The 15,642-nt window shown below is 48.7% G+C and overlaps 1 protein-coding gene, 1 long non-coding RNA gene and 1 other non-coding gene across 18 annotated transcripts in view; 2 read left to right on the top strand and 1 right to left on the bottom strand.

The window, feature by feature from the left end:
- Window positions 1-6,297, bottom strand: part of LOC102734675 (uncharacterized) — a 34,185-nt gene extending 27,888 nt beyond the window's left edge. For 2 of the 6 annotated variants that reach the window (XR_014148416.1, XR_014148417.1), the window contains exons 1-3: window positions 1,350-2,110; window positions 392-494; window positions 173-252 (exon numbers count right to left, since the gene is read on the bottom strand). This is a non-coding gene — a transcript (uncharacterized LOC102734675). Of the gene's footprint in view, window positions 1-172; window positions 253-391; window positions 495-1,349; window positions 2,111-5,628; window positions 5,749-5,841; window positions 5,988-6,187 lie in introns of those variants that run through there. The other 4 variants (XR_014148414.1, XR_014148413.1, XR_014148415.1 and 1 more) reach the window with 4 other exon arrangements.
- Window positions 1-15,642, top strand: part of LOC115942756 (uncharacterized) — a 300,514-nt gene that overhangs the window by 82,065 nt on the left and 202,807 nt on the right. The window lies entirely within an intron of this gene.
- On the top strand, window positions 11,327-12,280 carry LOC145723250 (uncharacterized). The gene is made up of 2 exons (XR_014148174.1): window positions 11,327-11,406; window positions 12,014-12,280. It is a non-coding gene; the product is annotated as an uncharacterized LOC145723250 (long non-coding RNA).

Here is a 15,642-nt window from a genome sequence, read left to right as displayed (position 1 = left end):
ATAGAATTTCTCTTTCAACATTCTCATCTTACATATAAGGAAACGAAAGGCCAAAGCACTCATGTCATGTGGCCGGAGTCACTGAGCCAAGAGAACCCAAATCTCCCTGCCCCCCCAGGATGATGCTCCATTATACACCATCATGCTAACTCTCAAAGTGGGGTCCGCTTACCTCCCCAGACCACCACCTCAATCTTCATTCCTCTTCCACAAACACTTCACAATGGTAGAAGAGCCTTAGAGTTAATTTGCCTGGAACAAATATGGATGAAAATTATGAGAATCATCTCAATGAACTAACCCGTGACTTTGAAGGGAACACTCAGTGGCCACAAATACTTTCTCAGAAGAACAGGACAGTCCAGTGCTTGCTACCCTTTGCAGAGTATACCTGGGACCCCAGAGTCAGAATCAGGTCTCCACAGCTGGACTCTAATGATGAGCAGGGGAAGGCCCGGAAACCAGGTTGGAGGATGAGGTCTGGAGTGAAGAATCTGCAAAGATAAGCCATTATGACTAGTGGCAGTAGGGTGACAGAAAGAAAAACGCTGCCCAGAGAGTCTGCTCAGTGAGAGAAAAATTTTGGCATCAAAATGAAATGGGGTTTATGAGATACATTCCTATGCCAAGCAGAGAGTCTGTTCCCCTTATAGTAACTCCCAGGCCATCTGGTCTACTTCCTCAGTGCAGGGTACCAACCTCTCTCTCCTTCCCGAATATTCATTGGGATGTTGTTTTTCAAATAAGAATCTGTACTTTCATCTCCTTTTAACTAGCTGTGTTTAATCCACATCAGCTCTCCTTCTTCTATCTTACTGACACTATCTCCACGTTAACTTTCTCCTCAAGACTTGTTTCATGCCCTGATCCAAGGTTATAGAACACAACAGAATCAGACAGATTCCCAGCTCACATCCCAGTTTGGGCACTTCTAGCCGTGTGACATGTGCAATCATTTTATCTTTCAGAGCTTCAGTTTTTCCAGCTGTAAAATGGGGATAATTAGTAGTAGCTATCTCATTGCCGTGAGAGAAAGAGAACATATGTCAAGTGATTAGCCCAATGCCTGGCATACGGTAAGTCTTTAATAAATGGTGGCTGTCACTGTTATCATTGTTATGATCACTGAAACCAGCCGAAGCTCCATTTGTGGAATTAAGGCTCAGAGGGCTGAAATCGGCTGTCCAAGATCACACAAGTGAATCAGGGAGGGATCCAAGATTTTCCTGATTCTGGAAGGCTTTGCCAACCATCGGCTCCTGCACAAACGACATCATTGTGATCAGATACACAAATCTGAGTATCTGATCACATCCATGTACCACAGCTGGTGATTTACAAGCACTCACCGTGTGCTAGAAACTGTGTAGGCGCTACGAAAGCTTCAAGGAATCTATAGGTCATCGTATGGAAGTCATTCCCTTGTTTGTAGCAGGCAAAAACACAGTTAGAAAAACAAAAATCTGGAGCTGCTCCTTGTGTTACCCAGTGCTGACATATTTCTCGTCCATATTTGTTTTAAGAGAGAGCTGAAAGTAAGACCAATACCCTGGCGGCCATAGTCCTGGCTTTCAAAAGGCCTTTTGGATTGGGAATGAGAGGGAGGGGGGACCTACAGACTAGAATGGGATCTGGCCAAGGATGGCTATAAAAAAGAAGGTAGGGTTTGGCAGTAGGCTAAAATAGGTCCCCACCATTGCTCCAAAGCACATCGATTATTGTCTATAAGGTGGGCTTCTCAATGCACCTGGGTCCGTCCCTCCACCGCCCGTGCAAGCACTGAAACCGTGGAGCCCAGGAAGCACATTTTATCTTGAAGCATGAATCACCCTTCAGAAGTCCAGAAAAGAATCCTCTCTTTGTGGCTCTTCAATCTCCTTCTTGGCTGGCATCCCTAGATCCTCGGGGCTGGTATCGAGGCCTTAACGAAAACTCAGGGTGAGTGACCTTTCTGATGGAAACGGACCATTCCAGAAACTCATGTGATGGGGTGCCCCTTAAAAACTGAAAGGAAACAGTGAATGAATGAACCAGCTAGAAAGCATTCATCATTCAAGCTCAACTGCGGAAGCAGTCAGAAATGGCTAATCCAGTGTGTTCTGAAGGCGGGGCTTCCAAAGTAGAAAGGAATGGCAGAAAATGCTCTCAGATTATGCGCCCCCACCCCCCTTCTATTAGCTCTCCCTACATGAGGTTAGGATTTGACAATGCAAGTCTTATTTCTTTTAAAACTGTTATGCTTCTAAAGGATGGAGCAGCAGGAAGGAGCAACCTGAGACCCAAGTCCTGTCCGTGTACACTGTTGGCCCTAATTTCAAGGACGCTGTCCCTTCTACAATACCAGTCACACTGGGGCCAAGAGCCCTGAAAGGATATCAAGCTCTCTGTTGGGGAGCCAGCAGAGTAAAGGATAATGGGCAGCTGGATGGTCAGAAACAGAAATTGGCAATGACTTCGGTTACTCCTCACATTGCCAGACAGGACTGTGACCAACCCCAAAGATAGAAACACCAACATCAGAGGAGGGTAGAAAGTTACCTTTCAGAACCATCCTTTGAAGGAGCAGGGGACCAATACCACTCTGTGGCCTCAACCCCACTAAATGTATATATAGGGGGATTGATGTTAAAATGAACATTGAGGACAGCCTTGAGTGGAGGAGAGTAGGAGCCCACACCTGCAGGATGGGTGTGAGCACAGGCAAGAGGGCAGACCCTCCTTTTTTATCTGGGAATGAGACCTGACTGATTCAGCTTCAGCTCTATCCAGGGATGTGAGTTGCAGGGGTGACAGCCACTTCCTTTTCCTTAAATCACAGCAGCAATGGAGCATCCCACAGTGCAGAGTCTGAGACCCATGGGCATCAGAAACCAAACACATGGATTCCTAAACTCCAGCGGTGGGTCTTCATCTTATTAGGGACTCCTCTAGTGCTTGAGTCTCAAACACGGTGAAATCGCAGGAAAGGAAAACTTGCCCCCCATAGACCATCACACACACCACAGCCACTGGCCTAACTCTCAGTGTGGCTCAGTTTCCCTGAAGGGAAACCATAACCAAAAGTGTGGCCTCCTAGCCCGTCCCCAGAAATCCGCTTCCGCTTCACTTTTCAAATACAAAGCCTCCGACTTCTGAGACAGGGTGGTAGAGCAAGCAGAAGACCGGGCCAGAAAGGCTGTATTTCTTCCTGACATCCCTTCTGACATTCCCTCCTTAGCCAGGTGTTGCCACAAAGGGAGCTGAGAGTTTGCCAAGACAGAAATTATCCACACCTTAAAAGGAATGTTCCTGCAATAAAAGAAAAAAAAAGAAAGAAAGAAAGAAAAAGAAAACCCAAACCACCTTGCCTATAAATCGGGGGTGAGGGGAGAAGGTAGGAGGAAAGTAAAGGAATACAAATTTGAAAATGGCCCGGCTGTGCGGGGGGAAGGGGGGCGGGCTTAGATTTCCCTTCCCTCAAGGACAGCCAGATCTGATATGGCCTCTGATAAGACCAAATGGCTTCACTTTACTGCCTGTACCCAGGTCTCAACTTGTAACATCAGAGTCCCTGACATCATCAGAGACCCTTCTCAGAGCTTGAAAGGTGACTGTCCCTGATGTCCAGGCTGGACCCTGTCTACCGGGGGAAATCCTACTTGGAAGGAGTTCTAGGATGTCCGGAGAGCAGAGGCCAAAGAAAAACGCTTGCAGCCTGCGTGCTGCAGTGCCTTCCGATTAAAAACTACGCTTTTACAACCAGCGCGGAGCTTTACCTATCACAAAAGCTGTACTTGAGCCCTTTCCTGCAAAATGACACCTTTCGCTTTAGAAACAATATATAAATCTGATACAAGTGAAATAAACCCAGTGTAAGTTTCGCTAACTTGCTTCACATCTTTCAAGGAGCCTTGGGTCATTTACATTTACAAATGTAGAACTTCATGCCTCATTGCTTTAAGAGAGGGAGTCAGGGGAGTATCGTTTTCGATCGGACTGTCAGTACATCTGAGGAACAGTCCCCACCCAGGGTGGGGAGGTCAGGCCTCCATATCCTTACTCTCAGTTCTGAGTAAACAGCTTGGGATAAACCCAGTGGGGTGCTGAGCAATAATCAACCCTACCCATTTAGAAGGGAAAGGTCCCTACAAGTTGGCTGGTGGTGCTCTCTGGTCTAGCACCTGCACCTGACTTCCACCACACATGTAGGACTCAGGGGACTTCATTTTCTCCTGCCACCCCTCACCGGTCCTGGAACCTCCCTTACTCCAGTGCCTTTGAATGGCCAAAGTCAACATTATATCAGCTTGTCATCTGGCCTCCAAGGACCTGTTGTCTCCCAGTTACCCCTCTCTGTCCCCAATTCAAAGCCTTGGGGTGGAAGGCCAAACCTCATCCCAGCCCACCTCATCCATGTCTCCAGAGCAACATGGCCTACCCTGGCCCAACCACTGGTATCATTAGCCCATTTACAGGAGCACGCAGGAGAGGCACCCAACAGTCCAGCTCCCCACCACCCTCAGTGCCTTCTGTCTCCACAGGCAAGCAGATGTAGTTCTGCCCCGCAACCAGGGGAAAACCCAACTCTCACAGCGCCGTCCTTTCTAAGAGGAAGAAAGGCAATGGGGGCAGCCCTGCCACAGAATGGAAACTGGTGGTCACATGCAAGCCAGCTTGGGGCTGGAGACACCAGCGACCTAGAAGCCGGCCCATTTGTTCTCTAGAGAGAAAAACAGTATACCACCCCCAGGGTAAGCCATTCAGCCCTATATTTTATGCTTCTTCCTGGTTATAGCAAAGAGAGAAACCCAGGTGGTAATATAACCAAAGCCCAAAGGCCAGAGTCACAGCGCATTTGTTACTCGGTGCTGAGAACACAGGAGAATTGGTGAGCAAAGCCCCCAAGGTTACTCTGGCACAGCTCCCTGGGGTCCTGATCTCTTTCTCCAGGGAGGGTTTGAAGTGGCATCAGAACAGCCTAGCGCCCTAAGCTCGGTACCTGAGACAACCAAACCTACCCCCGAGGAAACCTGGGAGAGGAAGGAAGGAAAGCTTCTGACCGGGCACTGAAAGAGGGGAAGGAAGACACCTGGGAAAGTGACCATTGTCTCCCTGCCCTTGCCATGAACAGGGCTGTAACGGTCCCCATCTCAACCCTGCATCTCCCGCCGGAGGACCGCGAATCAGAGAGGGCAAATGGAGAGCTGACGGCCAGGCGGCTGGGCCGGGCCTCAGGGCACTGACTCAGAGAAGAGAGGACACCCAGGTGTGCAGTCCACCATCACCCAGTTTTTCCATGCACTCTGGGGAGAAGGCGGCAGGGTCTTCTTGGCACGGTTCCATCCCCTTCAGGAAAGTCCTCAGCCTCAAACTCAGGAGGGTCGGTGTTTCTCACTCCCATGCCCTGGCTCCCTAGCTCCCACTGAAACTGGCGCCCCCCTCCGCGCTCCCAAGGCGGCCTCAGAGGTGCTCTCCGCCCGGAGGAAGGGGGGGATGTCAACCTTCCGGGTCGGAGATCCCCGCTGGCCCCTTCCTCCCCCCCCCCCATACACCTTTGTTTCAGGCGGGGAAAGTTGCCAACGTGCACCCCTTCCCCAACACGCCCCCTTGTGCGCCCACCCCCCGCAGGGAAGCCAAGCCCGGGCGCACCTTCTAATCTGCGGCTCGCTCTCCAGCCGGGGCAGCCGCTTCGAAACCGAAAGCAAAGAGGAAGAGGGATCGGGCAGAACCCCCCAGCCCGGCCGCCCGGTCTCCCCCATCACTGCACCATCCCCGGGCCCCGCGCACTCGGCGCTGCCCGCCCCGCGCGGCCACCTCTACCGGCGGCGAAAAGGCCTCTCCGCCGGCATCGGGGGCACCTACCGGTGCGGGGCCGAGGCTGCGGGCAAGGGCAGGGCAGGGCCGGCCGCCTGCCGGGTGCAGGTGCGGCCAGGAGCGCCGTCTCCCGGCTCGCTCCCGCTCCTCCTCCCGCGCCGGGACTCGGGGCGCTCTCCTGCGCCGCCTGCTCCCCGCCCCCACTCCCGGAGCTCCGGCTCCCCCCCGCGTCGGGTTGCCGGCCGTGCCTCCCCCACGCCGCCGGCCCTCCCGCGCCGCGCCTAGTCCCGCATTGTGTGTCGGCGCCCGCCGCGGCGGCGCGAGGCTCCGGGGGCTGCAGCCGCCGCTGCCCGGGCCGAACCGAGCCCCCGGCGGCGGCGGCGGCGGCACTCACCCATAGTACGGATGCTGTGCAAACTGCACATGCTCGCGTCTGACAGGCGCGCTGCCTCCGGCCCCGCTTAACTCCTTGCTCGCCCGCTCGCCCGCTGGGTCCGCTGCCCCGCCGACCCCGCCGCCGGCCCCGCCGCCTCCCGCCTCCGGGAGTCGACCGCACCCCGGGCGCCTGGAAACGCGCCCTCCCTCGGCCCAGGCCGTGGCGCAGGTGGCTGCAGTGCAGAGGTGCTCGGCGCTCCCTGCCCCTGCCTCCCCGCCTGCAGCCGACGCGTCCGCAGGAGCCGGGGGCAGAGGACCGGCCCGCGCCCCTCACCTCCCAGCTTGCAGGAGTTGTGGGGACTGCGCGTACAACGTCCATTGTGGGCATCCTGCAGGTCTCCGCCACCTGAGGGCCACGGACCACGTGGTGTTGCAGACCCACTATGTGCCAGCACTGTGTTCTGTGCAGTCCATTCATTGAATCAGTCCTGCCAGGTCATTTTTGTTGTCCCCATTTTCAAGATGGAGAAACTGAGGCCTCTGGAAATTAAGGAATTTGCCTAAGGCAAGGTCTGAAGCTCCAAGGCCCACATTTGGTTTATACTGAAAAGATTAAACACAGGTTGTTCTTTCTGAGGTCAGTCTAGATATCCTCTCTTAGAAGGTGAAAAAAAATAATGGATGTCATCTGGAAAGCCTGGAGATTCTGGAATATGGATCTTGGGAAATGAGTGAGAGGGCCCTGATATCAGACAGGTCCTAGGTCCTGCATAGGGGCTGAGCAGGGAGTGGGAATGTAATCCAAACCCTATCCCCACTCCAAGCCTCAGTTCTGGCACTGCGTATGGCAGCCAAGAGGAAAGGACTTTTTTGGTTTGTTTAATTTATAGGTAATGATCCCTGAGGTTGTCTTTTTGTAAACAGTCCATTCTGAGCGGGCAGGTGTCCTTTTCTAATTCACACACAGACCTTAGGTGTGCCTAGGCCCGATCTCTCCTAGCCCTCTAACTTGTTTTTCCCACATGCCACAGTGACAAAGGGTTCTCACAGGTCCCGAGCAGCACTGAGTCTTCAAAGAAAAGGGACCTGAAGATCCAGCTAATCTCCCCCAGTCTGGGTGAGAAGCTGGGCTGCTTTCCAACTACCTGAACCTAATCTGATCCTATGTCTTCTAATTGCTTTATGGGGCTGTGGGTCCTCCGTCAACCTCCTGTCCCTAGCCAAGATATTCAAAGATCAACAAAGGTGTTTCCAGCTAGGGATGGGCAATATGGACAAGGAGTTCTAAGGCCATCCCATCCACACCTAGTTCTTAGGCTGGCTAAATCATTCTTTCCAGAAGGAAAGCACTGGGATTCCATGAGGGCAGGAGTTATATTGGATTTCTCAAACCAGTGTAGGAAGTACACAGCCATGTGGATCCAGTAGCAAGAGCTCTTAGCTCCCCTGAGTTAGTTTCCTCTTTCATAAGTATGTTGTGATGTGGAAATGCAAGCTGGTGCAGCCACTCTGGAAAATAGTATGGAGGTTCCCCCCAAAATTGAGAATAGAGCTACCCTACAGCCCAGCAATTACACTACTGGGAATTTACCCCAAAGACACAAATGTAGTGATCCAAAGGGGCACCTGTACCCCAATGTTTATAGCAGCAACGTCCACAATAGCCAAACTATGGAAAGAGCCCAGATGTCCATCGACAGATGAATGGGTAAAGAAGATGTGGTGTGTATATATAATGGAATATCACACAGCCATCAAAAAATGAAATCTTGCCATTTGTAACAATGTGGATGGAACTAGAGGGTATTATGCTAAGCAAAGTAAGTGAATCAGAGAAAGACAATTATCATATGCTCTCACTGATATGCGGAATTTAAGAAACATGGCAGAGAATCATATGGGAAGAGAGGAAAAAATGAAACAAGACGAAACCAGAGAGGGAGACAAACCATAAGAGACTCTTAATCTCAGGAAACAAACTGAGGGTTGCTGGAGTGGAGGGGGGTGGGGGAATGGTGTAACTGGACGATGGACATTAAGGAGGGTATGTGATGTCATAAGCACTGGGTGTTATATAACACTGATGAATCACTGACCTCTACCCCTGCAACTAATAATACATTATATGTTAATTAAAAAAATAAGTATGTTGTGATGACCCAACAATATAATCCATGTACAGTCCTCAATACACAGTGGGCCTTCGATAACAGGACAGTGTTTTCTGCTGGGAGTAAGGCAGGGAGTGGGCAGAAGGGATTGGAGCTACAGCGAGGCTCATGGGCTGTCCCTGGAACACTATCAGAGAGACAGGAGACAGTCCCCTCTCAGGAACACTTTAGCAAGAAGGGGCTTCGGTTAGTCTGGCAGCAAAGCCCACCTACTGAAGAAGGACCTCCCTTGTGCCCTCTTCCCACTCCCCACCCCCTTGTGCCCTCTTGCCTCAGAGGCCCAGTTCTCCCACTCTGCTTCTCAGTCTGTGGCTGGGAGCTGACTCGGCTCCCTCCCTGGCTCTGGGAGGCAGCATTGCACAGAACACAGAATGGGCTGTTAAGGCAGACGATCTGAATTCCGGGGGACTTATCCTAATGGACAGCATGTACAGTGCCTAGTGCCCATGATATTTTAGGGCCCACAAAAATGTTTAAATTTCTTTCAAAATCAGAGACAAAAAATAAACTTTGAGATCAAAGAAAATGTTTTCATATATAATATTAATATTTTCATCCTTAGTGTAGAAGCCAAGTTGCCAGTTACAGAATCAAGAAGAAGGAAGGGTGAGAAACCAAGGCACAAGGCTTGGCATCAGCCGGTCTCTACTCTATCCAGCTCTCCCATGGACTTAACTGCACAATCTGGGTTTTCCTCATTCCTAAATTAGGAATCATTGCTTCCTAACAAAAATTCATATAATGACTTAAAACTAACATATCGTTTTCTCTTTGGGTAAGGCAGCTATTTTAACCGTCATTTTATAAATGAGGAAATCCAGGCTCAGAGAGATTGCATGGTTTGATCGAGGTTATACAGCTAGTAAAGGCAGAATGCAGGTCAAACTCAGGTCTTCTGACATTCCATCCAAGGTCCTTTATGTCTGTCTGCACCTAGAAAATTTCGAATAAGATTGGGTATGTACCAGGCAGAGCAGTCGGCACCAGAAGCAGACCTAAAAAGAGCGTCTGTGGCAATGGTGGGTCCCCTGGCTTTTCACCCAAGGAATGCTGAGACCAACGTACCGTGCTGTGGGAGGGGGTGGGGAGAATGACGCCAGGTGAAGGTAGGCACAGTCATAGTAACTCTAGTGGTTCCAGTACAGATTCCAGGTGGAAGGCATGGGACAAACCAAGCTCTACTGTGCTAACACACACCGAAGGATGGCAGCCCCTCCTTTGTCTTCCTGTCTTAGCAAAGGAAGCTGGATTTGAGTCCAGACTCCACATCCTAGCCAGAGGTCTTACGGCTATTTATTTAAACTTTCTGAGGCTAGATCCTAATCTACAGAATAGAATGGCAATAATCCCCAACCCCCTGGCTGTCATAAGCATAAATAAGATAATTTTAGATATCTAGCATATTGTCAGGCACATCCACATAGTGAAAAGTCCCTGCCATAGTAGGCAGTTAATGATAATTCTCGCCACATCTCTCTTCTACCATCAGGTAGGGAAAAAGAGAGTCTTTCAAGTGTCCTTGTAGTCTCTAAAGTGTCTTGAGTAGTTTAGGTTCTCAGCCATGTTTTCTGAAAGACAAGAACTCTTCTGCCCTTTTACTAAGCAAACCATCCATAAAGGGGTTGCTCTTGTCCACCATAAGTCATTTTCTTGATGACTTTCAAGAGAAACAGAAAGATTTCTGTATACTTGTTAGAGAGAGTTGGTTTCCTGGGGGTTGCCCTCTGACCACAAGTCAGGAGTGCTGTGGCTCAAGAGGGTGATTTCAGTGAGGGGACCGGGCCCATAGCCAGATCAGGAAGGACCTGGGAGGGCACCTGGGTCGTTAAGAGTCTGCCTTCGACTCAGGTCATGATTCCAGGGTCCTGGGATTGAGCCCCGCATCAGGCTCCCTGCTCCACGGGAAGCCTGCTTCTCCCTCTTCCCCTCCCCCTGCTTGTGTTCCCTCTCTCTCTGTCAAATAAATAAATAAAATCTTTAAAAAATATATTTAAAAAAAAAAAGGAAGGACCTGGGAGGGAGCCTGAGCATGGAAATTGGAGGCCAAGAGAGAACTGTCTCTTGCATAGTACATGTATTTGCATAGTCCATCCCAGATGCTGGGACAGGAAAGCTGGGTTAGGAGCCGAGGAAGCATTGAAGCCAAAGGCAATCTCAAGATTGGAATAATGTGGACCAGCTTTACAGGAAAACCAGCTGGGTAAGAGACAACTGGAGAAACCTCAGGCCACTGATCCTAACAAGCATACAGGAAGTCTTTCTGTTTCTCTTGTAAGTCATCAAGAAAATTGCTTGTGGTGGACAAGAGCAACCCCTTTATGGATGGTTTGCTTAGTAGAAGGGCAGAGAAGTTCTTGTCTTTCAGGAAATATGGGCACGGTCTTAGCAGTATGAGAGGAGGTCAAGACAATCATCGGGAGTTTGAAAATTGTAGTGGTCCCTTCTGGAAATAAGAAGGAAGGGTCATAGACTAAAGAGTGAACCTGCATCATTTAGGAGTCTTTGATTGCAAGGAACAGAAACCGACTTTAGCTATCTTAAGTCTGAAAAGAATTTCTTGGAAGGATATGATCAGACGGCTCACAGATTTGAAGGGAATGATGGCAAAACAAACTCAAAAAGGCTAGAACCAGAACAGCATTGGGAACCCCGGGTAGTAGGAAGTAATTGAGAGTCTTCTCAGGGCTCTGCTGCTAAACAATTGGGCTTCAATCTTTTTTTTTTTTTTAAGATTTTATTTATTTATTTGAGAGGGAGAGAGAGAAGAGACAGAGATAGTGAGAGAGAGCATGAGCAGGGAGAGGAGGGAGAAGCAGGCTCCCTGCTGAGCAAGGAGCCCGATACGGATCTCCATCACAGGACGCTGGGATCACGACCTGAGCCAAGCAAAGGCAGACGCTTAATGGACTGAGCCACCCAGGTGCCCAGGACTCCAATCTTTTTATCACTTCTGCTCCTGTTAGAGGCAAACTTACCTAAGTTGAGTCAGGCATCCACCTCTTGGCCAGGAAGGGCCGGCAGGATTCTCTGACATGGGCTCTACCAGCACCCACATCATGACTGAGAGGTAAGCGGTGAGAGAGAAATCAAAGAGCAGTTTCCCAAAGGAGGCCAAAGGCTGCTACGCAGCCCCGTGCAGCAAATGTCCATGCCATGGGGGAAGTAGACAGTGCAGGGAAGTTGCACCTGACTCAGTGCCCTGGTAGAGCTCTTAGCTATGAAAGAAGGTGAAGGGAGAAACACAAAAGCCTCAAAAAAGTAGCAGAAAGCTCTGAAAAGTACCCGGACAGGAAGGCATAGTTTGCTTAATAAAGTCACTGCTCGTTCTGGGGTTGGTATAGAACTGGAAACAGGCAGATGTTTTATGGACTTTTCCAACTCTGAGCTGTGCTCAGGAATGGGTGAATTGTGATAAGGGGAAGCGAGTTGCAAAAGGTTGTTACGAATGTCCTCAAATGTTCACAAAATGCCTCTGAAAGGGGAAAAGGGGTACCAGTAGAGGGGGAAGAGGAGTTAAACCCCAGGGAAATGCTCAACTACCTGCAGATTTATCAGAAGTTTTGCTCTCCATATGTCTATGTGGGAAAGGGGTATGAACTTTCACAGAGCTCTCAAAATAATGTGTGTGTGTTCCTCTTTGGTATTTAAAAGTCACGTCCTCTCTCTTTTTTTAGTCATCAAAAAGAAAATGCAACAGATAAGGACTTTTCAGTACTCATGAACACCTCGAGCCTGAAAATGAAGAACTCACCATTCTGTGATAATGTGAATTCATCCATAAAGCATTAAGACATTAATGTGTGTGCACGAAGACAGCCCTGGAAATAAGTGCAGTTTCATGAGATTAGCAGTAAATTAGGGGGGTGGGGAAAGGCTAATGCTAAAAGAAATCGAAGTGAAAATATGAAAACATACATTAAAATTACACTGCTTCATACTTCTACGTGTTGAGTTTAACTGCGAAGGTTGTAAATGTAGTGGTGGGGAGGGTGAGACAGAGTTCATTATAAAACTTAGGAATCATGGAGAGAGCTACCCCCACTCCCCAGCTGCTCTCATTTCCGACTCAGCAGTCAGCCCAGGTGCTGGGCAAATTGGAAAGAATTTCTGCCCTGGAGATTAGAAACTAAACTCCAAGCTGGTCACCTCCCCTCCGTGCCTCCCTTTGCCAGGATACAAGGAGCTTAGTCGTCTGAGGAGGGACAAAGGGATATTGTTAAGGGGAGCCCGCTTTTGAGAAGGCTTTGCAACTAAAAGCTTTTATGCTGCTATCTAAGCCATTCTGCCTTGGGGGGGCGGGGCACTGTGTGCCTCTCCCAACTTCACTGTTATCAGTTCAAAGAGAAACTTCAGCCAGACACCACGATTGCAGAAGGATATCTTGGGACTTGGCAACACTAATAGGCTAAGAATTTCTATCACAACATCTCATCCAAGTCCCAATTCTGGGCCCCACTCGGTCCTGGGATGGGTGAGAGTGGGAAAATCTTTCTTTTTGTAGATCTGAGGCAAAAGGTCTCTGCCTTAGGAGCTGGCTCTGAGGCCACTCAGCTTGGAGGTGGGGTAGGGGTGGGGGTGGGGTGTGCAGATCGCATCACCAAGGGTAGGAGAAAACCTGTTTCAATTCTTTTTACCCTCCTTGCGTTGACCCTTCTAGGAGAACTCTGCCATCTTCAGGAAAGGCTGCATAAGCCTGAGAGGTTGATGATCCCAGGGACTCTGAGTTGTCTAGGGAATTAGTTCAATTAGGCGTCCTATTAGTCTCAGATGCTAATTAATTAATAAGTATGTATTTAGTGTCTTCTCTTCCCAAGCACTGTGCTGTTGTGAGGACTGACCTGACTTCAAGGAACTTTTTAGTCAATTCAACAAACATTAATGTACTGTGCTAAAGATCAGGGTCACACAGGTAAAGAGATTGAGACCTACGCACGTAGCCATGAGAACAATACACAATGGTCTATAACAACAAAGCATTCCTCCCTGCTCCTAGCTTTAAATTCTGTACCTCTGGTGCCTTGGAAGGTCTGTGATTATTTGCCTTCTATGACACGGAGCTGTTTCCATGACCTGGCTTTCTCTCTACCACCCTCTATAAAGAAAACTCTCCACCTTGACTCAAAATTGATGAGTATATGCAAATTTATCAAAAGACTCTGCCCCTCCTTCTTGCCCACAGCTTAGGTCAAGGTTTGCTTTCTCTTATGTCCTTCAGCAAGATACATACCTAGGAAGGAAGCAATGCCATCTTTGATGGATTTTCTTTCCTATCTGTGGGTTGTTATGTTGGGTATATAGAGCTGTGACCTCCTCCAGGGAAGACAGTAGACAGGTCTGGGGACAGGGAGGGAAGAAGAGTGGGGTTTCCAATGACACAAAAAAGAACTTGGCACTGCTGAGTACTTTGTCTGGACCTGCATGTTTGTGTTCAGATGCAGGGGCTGAGCAGAGAACTGGTTGCTCGGGGGCCTCTTCTTGACCCAGTAAGTGCCCTTTGGGGTGTTGGTATAATGGGAAAATTACTACCATAGCCTATCTCTGAGTTTTTACTATTTAAATCCAAATTCTTATTCTAGGAAGACACTAGGCTCAGTGGGTCCCACTCCCTGTCCTGCCACTTGATAAGCAGGCTGAATGGAGTTGGATGACGTCCCAGAAATCCAAGAACGTCAAGGGAAGGGTCTGAGGGTCTCCAGTACTACCGTTAAGGAGTATGGATAAACATGGGTGAGTGTGGAGGAGTGAGAAGTGGTGGAGGGAAGGAAAATGGACTCTGGACTTTCTCCTTGAAATCATTCACCATATTGCTCCTGCCCAGAGCCCCATGAAGTCAGTCCTCTGGATTACATCCAACTAGCCACATGTTCCTTCTTCCCTCAAGTGGAGAACGTGGCTGAATACATCATTTCCTTTACAGGATGTAAATGGACTTGGATTAGAACTAGGCCCAAGTTAACTCTGTCCCCAGACTTGTGTCTGCTCCTTCAAGACCTGGACACCTGCCAGACCACAAGAACACAGTGCAGAACAGGAATCCAGTAATGCTATTGTGGTCGTAGCTTAATTGCTCTGAAGAGGTAACAAGGATCCGGGCAACATCAAAAGCATGTGAGTCCCCGCTGATCTGAACATTGACCCCCAATTCTCCCAGGTGTCCACTCGCAATATCCCTCCCCGGGACATTTACCCGTTCGAGGCCGTGACTCAAAGGGATTGGCATTAAACTTGAGGGATGGGAAGTGACAAGGGCAAATTCTGGCTCTTTGGCAGACTGTGGCTATACTGAGTTAGTTGTCAACTTCCCTGAATCTCAGCTTTCTACATTACTGATGAGATCAATACCTGAAAAACTTCTTAATAGTTTATTAGAAAAATGATTCATACTCCTTGTAAGACATTTGCATAATATAGAAAAGAACAAAGCAGAAACTAAAAACATTATACCAAATTTCTACACCATTAATGTTTGGGGAAAAAAATCTTCTACTCACATTTATGTACATGGATATATATGTAGTTCTGTATACATACAGTTTTACATAAAATAATTCATATTATATACATTTTTCTAGAAACTGTTTCACTTGATATTAAGAAATGAATACCTTTCGGGCCACCTGGGTGGCTCAGTTGGTTAAACGTCCGACTCTTGATTTTGGCTCAGTTCATGATCTCAGGGTCATGAGTGAGATCGAGCCCGCATCAGGCTCTGTGCTGGGTGTGGAGTCTGCTCAAGATTCTCTCTCCCTCTCATTCTGCCCCTCCCCCACTCTCGCCTTCTCTAAAAAAGAAAAAAAAATCATAAACTATGTCAGGGAAAGCAGGGATTTAGAGTGGAGGGAAAGGTCCCAGAAAAATTTTAGTGATCCTTATCTATAAATAGCTTCCAATCTTAGGTACATTACTACATATGTACATTATCTTCCACTGGTTTGAATGGCGAGGATATTTAGGGAAATTTCTTATTCTGAATATTCCAATGGATTTATTTCAACACTAAAATTTTGCTTCCCAAAGAGCCATGCTCTTCCCAAGAGTATTTTTTCCTGGGAGATCCTGAGTCCACGTAAGAACAATCCCCTATGCTCTGTAGGGAAATTCCTGCTTTCAGGAACAGACCATTCCAAAGCCATCTGAGAGTCTCCCCAGTGGCCACTGGAGCAACACGTAGTGTTTGGAAGGAAAAACAGTCATGTGTTACCCCTAGAGCAAAGCCTGTTGCTTCTGATCCTAGGAATCTGGGTGTTCTGTTCCATCACCAACCTCCCTTCTTATGTATGAGACCTGTTGGCTCTACCTGATT

Source organism: Leptonychotes weddellii, chromosome 9 (assembly GCF_054177405.1).
Source record: "Leptonychotes weddellii isolate Sample4059 chromosome 9, ASM5417740v2, whole genome shotgun sequence".
NCBI lineage: Eukaryota > Metazoa > Chordata > Mammalia > Carnivora > Phocidae > Leptonychotes > Leptonychotes weddellii.
The sequence above is the reverse complement of the archived record's forward strand: the minus strand, read 5'-3'. Positions and strand labels throughout refer to the sequence as shown.